This window comes from Perca fluviatilis, chromosome 5 (genome assembly GCF_010015445.1).
Source record: "Perca fluviatilis chromosome 5, GENO_Pfluv_1.0, whole genome shotgun sequence".
NCBI lineage: Eukaryota > Metazoa > Chordata > Actinopteri > Perciformes > Percidae > Perca > Perca fluviatilis.
In genome coordinates, this window is record NC_053116.1 from 31,947,954 (window position 1) to 31,953,953 (window position 6,000).

A 6,000-nucleotide genomic window follows, 5' to 3' on the forward strand; every position below is an offset into this window, starting at 1 on the left:
AGTGCATGTCTGGCTGTGCTTTAGAACTAACAAAAGGTAAGTGAGCTTGCATGATTTTAACTAATCACTATAACAAAGAAAAAACTCAAAACCTACGTAATTCAAGAATTCAACCTACTGACTGTTCATCTAACATTTGCTGTTCTGAACTTTTAATGTCCATCAGGTCTGTCAGGTGAAAGGGAAGAAATGGGTTTATATATACCTGATGTGTTTGGGGAAAAAAAGGGAAGAAATACTGTGAGTGGGAGCTTAGGCTTTAACAAAAAAATTGGAAGAAGACTTCACATGAATGTATGAAGACTGTTTGTTTGATTAACATCTGGAGAGTGCAGCAACTTCGATCAAGCTTGCAGCATGAAAGCCAGCGTGAAAGTGACTAACTTTTAAGCCTTTGACTTAATGGAATTCAATGGAAACAAACTCCAACTTATCTCTAGAAATCTAAGGTCTCAATAACTAATTACACTTGTCTTCGTATGTGAACTGGTAGCATTTCGAAAATTGTTGCTCCATTAAGAAGATATTTAGGTGTACAAAGTGAGTGTTTTGGGACATCTTTGCTTGATTGACAGGTCTGTCCAAATTTCAACTTTCAATGCGGAACATTTAAAAACATTTCTTCAATATCTGCAAGTGTGTGGTTAATGGTGAAGGTTGGGCAACTAAAACTGAAAAAGCCAACATTAATTGTAGGCCTGTGAAGGGATCATGATCTCTTCCCCACCTCCTCATTTTTACTTCCCGCCTCATTAGACAAAGGACACACCACTTCATGCCTTGGGGCTCATTGGAATTGCATGTAAGTATGCATTGCAGAATTGTCCACTACCAACTCAAATTCCTCAATACTGGGCTGGTTTTGACCCATTTTAAATTTCACCAAATTCACACTTGTCTATTAAATCAGCTGTGAATTGGGGCGACCTCTAGCTCACCCAGTAAGAGCTATCCGACCTGTGGCCCTTTGCTGTGTGTCATCCCCCATCTATCTCCCACCTTTCCACTGTCACTCTGAAAGAAAGGGAAAAAAAGCCCCCAAAAAAAGAATCTTAAAAAAACAAAACAAGTAGCCTAGTATAGACATCCCATGAGAAACAGAAAAAAAGGTATGATTCTACTTTTTTAGCCAGCGTTGTGGCTCTAGGGATAAAAATATCTGTCAGTCTGTCCACCACTTTGGTCCACACAGAAATAGTTCAACAACTATTGGATGGATTGCCATGACATTTTGTACAGATGTCCATGGTGCCCAGAGGATACATTCTAATGACTTTGGCGAACTAATGACTTTTCATGTAGTGCCAGTATAAGGTTTACACAAGTTTAGTGACATTGAGTGAAATGTCTCAAAACCTATTGGATTGCAATGAAATGTGGTACAGACATTTATATTCCCCTCAGGAGGAATTCTAATAACTTTGGTGATCCTGAGACTTTTCTCATCAGGTACTTTTTTTTTTTTTAACTTGTCCAATACTTTGGTTTATGACCAAATACCTGCGTAATATTCCCCTCAGCTTCAGCTGTACTTTGCGTTTTGTACTATTAAGCTTATGTTAGCATAATAACATGCTAAACTAAGATGGTGAACACGGAAAACATTATACCTGCAAATATTAGCATGTTAGCATTGTTATTGTGAGTATGTTTAGCATGCTGATGTTAGCATTTAGCTCAAAGTACTGCTATGCCTAAGTACTGCTTCATACTGTAGAGCTGCTAGCATGGCTGTGGTTTCTTAGTCTTGTTTCTGTTGCAGTTGCTAGATCATTTATAGAACTAGTGTTTTGCTGCATATGAGACTAAACATATGAGACTAACCTATCGCCCAACGCAACGCCCGACGCAAGTGTCTTTGCTAGTTTAAGACCGTCCAGTGCCCGTGTCGTTTAAATAGCAAATGCATCGGCGCCCATCTGTGTGCGTGCTGGTCTTACAGGGAGGTGTGTTCAGGTGCATTCATGGCGTATTGCGATCTTGAGGCAGCGGAAAGTGAACGCGCCATTGACCAACAAAAACCTGGTCTAAAGTCAATAACGCAGCATTTCATCGTTAGTCGCCTAGGCAGAGTACGTGCACACTATGCTTGTTACACACACAGGGACGCGCAGCAGCACACAAACATGCAAAATATTACAATGTGAAATAGGATTATGATATGATCTCCTATGATCTTGCGCGCTTTCCCTTCACGAGCAGATCAGTTTCTTCTCCTAGAAATCTCTCCTTCCTGCTTAGCAAATCTGCCATCATATTATATTTTTACGGGCAAACAGCATCACCAATTTGTTTTAATCGAATATACTCTGGTCCAGCTCAGCTGAAGACACAAAAACACCAAATCCGTCAACACATCAGTGTGTCCTTCACTACTGTTTGTAACCATTAGGCTACCGACAACTGACTTTAACAGTTTAGATAACGCACTAGACCAGGGGTCTTCAACGTTTTTTAAGCCAAGAACCCCTTTACTGAGAGAGACAGATCAGGGACCCCCTATTACATTTATTGTATACAATTAAGTTGCATATTAAACTGGGCCTAAAATTACATGTGGGGGGCCTAATGCCTTTTATAATACCTTTTTATTAAAATAATTGTTGGCATGATTTTATAAATCATGTTTTAATGTTAAACATACATGTGGCAGAGTGAGACTTTAGGATTAACGGTATCTGTGGATGGCTACCTACTTTTTTTTTTTACTTTAAAAAAATGAGCAATAATTTGTTGGCCTAACTAATTACAGACTGTTGCCTTGTCAGTTGCCTTGTTCATGGTGTAATATTTGGTAATTAAAAAAATAAATCAAACTTCTGGCATGTTGGGGGTTCCCTGGGAAACACTGTAAACTGTGTACATGCATGCAAATGCAGTTTTACCAAAGGACTCTCCACCAGCTACCCCAGTTACTGTCTGGAAGGAATACAAAAAAAGCTATTTTCTGACTTTCATTGCACCGGGCTATATCAATGGATTCCAGAATAGCACCCATAAGGGAGTTCCTATAATATTTGAGGACCATAAGTGCTTCCCTGGCAAGCGCCGAATGACAGACCACTGGAGACAATGAAAGGCAAGTGTGGCACTAGGAATTCAGCTTGTAAGTTCAGCTCAGGCTATTTTTCACCATCTCTAACCCCCGCCTCTCATCGCTGTAACCTCGTACCGGGCTCACTTCACCTTTCCTCTCACTAGCCGCTGAAGTATCCTCACACGTCTCTCTCTCTGCCTCAGCAGGATGGACGGATGCTCAAACAAACTAGTCATCTTAGACCACGACCCCCACTCTCGTGCCTCTCCATTCTCCTCTGTCACTCCTCCACTTCCCCTGTCATCCTTTTATCTCTTCCGACCTCTCATCTACCCCCTCCCTCCCTTGCCGTCTCTCCTCTCCCCTGTGCTCCTTCTCTCTCTCCCTGTATCACTCATACGGCTTGGCTGCAGGCAGTGCTGCGGTATTGGAAGCAGCATGGGGCTTGAGGAGTCATCTGGTACTAAGCAGAGCTAAGCCCGGCTTCCCAAAAGCATCTTAGCACTTTGGTTTGGAAAAGGTTTACAAAGAATATCAGATGATAGAGCAGTAAAGCTGAGCACTTGGCCTCAGACACCTCGAGTCCGGGATGAGTAGCCGAGCTAACACAAATTTGGTCTAAGATAATAGTAAAAATCAGATCTGTGACAATACAGCGCTCATGGACCTAGCAAGACACTCTCAAGCGATCGCTATGACTTTTTGTTTTTTAAAGCATTACTACAATCATTCCATAACCTATAACCACGTGTTTACTGTAACATTGTGGCTTAGAAATATAGGAAATATTGGATAGGATAGAACAAAATAATGTAATTCTGCTAAATAAAACATAAAATTCATTATTAATTTAACTTTGTTTAATTTTAAACAAATTGTATATCCGAATACAATACACATTTTCTATAGGCTCATTCTGCCACTTAAAAAAAAAAAATCTATTTCAATGCTGGTTCCATGGTATCAGAATTTTGGATAGTCATCATGGAAACAGTAATTGGTCCTCTGATACAATGGAAATCACAATTGTCAGATTGACATCACTCTAGCCTAATGGATTGGGGGGCCCCAGGGGGGACCAATCATATTTTCCCTTCTAGCCCCTCCCCTGACCATGACAATAAAGGGCCCCTAACTTAAAGGAAGTAGTCATTTTAACCTAAACGTCCTGCCGATAGGGTTGTCAGATCAAAATAACTTCTCTGTGTCGTTTTAGAGCAGTTACAATTGGCGTCTTTTGTCCTTTATTTTGGAGGACTTCTAGGACTTCTAATTCCTACTGACGTCTTTATCAATAAAAATTTTTTCCTCAAGAATTTTATACGTTTTTTTTTTTTTTTTTAAATTAAAGATTTTTGATTTGACAAAAGACTATTTAAGCTCATCAGAGACTGTGAGCTGTTAATTACGCTTAATGTCATAACCTATGCAGGTGTGACTAAAGTGCGCAATAAATCGTTATGATGGCTATAATGTGTAGTTTTGGTTTAAATTATTTTGTTGCTATGAAATGAACCTCAAACATGGGGTTGAGAGAAGAAAAAAAAAGTGGAAAGCTAACAAGCAGAAAGTTGAAGACTGGTATTCTCCTGTGTTGCCTCATATATAATATATAATATAAGATTTCCTGTGGTATACCACGGTATTTTCTTTCCGATTTTGTTCTAATTAGTTCCCTGTGTGCACCACAGTCTTGCAAGTTTCTTCCAACCTCCCGTTGCCTGAGGATGGGGCCTCCTCTAATACATAAGGTCACACCAGCATCGTCTTTGACTTTACAGGCGTTCCACCAAGGAAGTGTAACGTGTGCTGAGGTTTACTTCATCGCTGCCCACGGCACAGGTCGGGTCGGGTGATTGTCAAGGGTCAAATAGTCTATATCGACGACGTTCCACTTCCAGCATTGTTTTCTGTTGCAAGACTAAAACATCCTTTGACCGTACACATGTTCCACCAAAACAAGTTCCTTCCCGAAGCTATTTTGCAGAGGCACCGTTGCTACTGCAGCACGTAGCGCCTCCCAAGATGATTGTGATTGGTTGAAAGAAATGGCAATACACCAGAGCATGTTTTTCTTCCATCCCGGAATGCTGTATGGACTAGCCAGACCTTCCTCCGCAGCGCTGTAAAGGAAGGTCTGGCAATGCGAGACTAAGGGTCAAAGAACTGCAGAGCATTATGTGTCACTATAATTAACATAATACAATTTTTAGGTTAGGGACCCCGAAAAGCGCCAATATCATCAAGACTAATTTATCTGTTGTTCTTTACTAGGTAATACAGTTATAAGAGCCATATGGAGCTGAGGACAGCAGACGGCTGGTGGAGAGCAACTTTCTCTGCATACAGAGCTGATATGGTTTCCTCAGATAAGGTCAAGCCATTCAGACTGTTTGTGTCAATGTGATTACAATGCACTTCAACACCCCAGATTCAGACAGACAAGATGTCACCTAAATATAGGAAATATATTGCCATGAATTTAGAGATAATTTATTTGACTAAAAAACTAAAATGTTATGCTTCATATTTCAATGATTCTATAGCAGTGTTACAATGTTTGCAAGCAAATATCAATAATATATGTGCAACATTATCAGTATATTATCTGCGTTATCCAACCCAGCATATATGCTGGGTTGGATAACGCAGATAATATGCCTATATTGCCTATATGATATAGGCAATAAGTCAAAGTTCCTACTGTCACTCCCCAATCTTTCCTGTGCCGAACATGGTTTAAAGTAACGAGGTCATACCCTAGATGCCATATATCAACCCTGTATTGAATTCATGTCATAATATTTCTTAATGAGTGAGTTGGCTGACTAAACAAGTGTTGTGGTACTCTAGCTATAGCCAAACTTCCATTCATCCTAATGAAAGTGACACTTACTAGGGTAGGAATGCTAAGATGCTGAAGTTATTTGAATGGTAATGCTTAATTGATAAATAAAGAATAC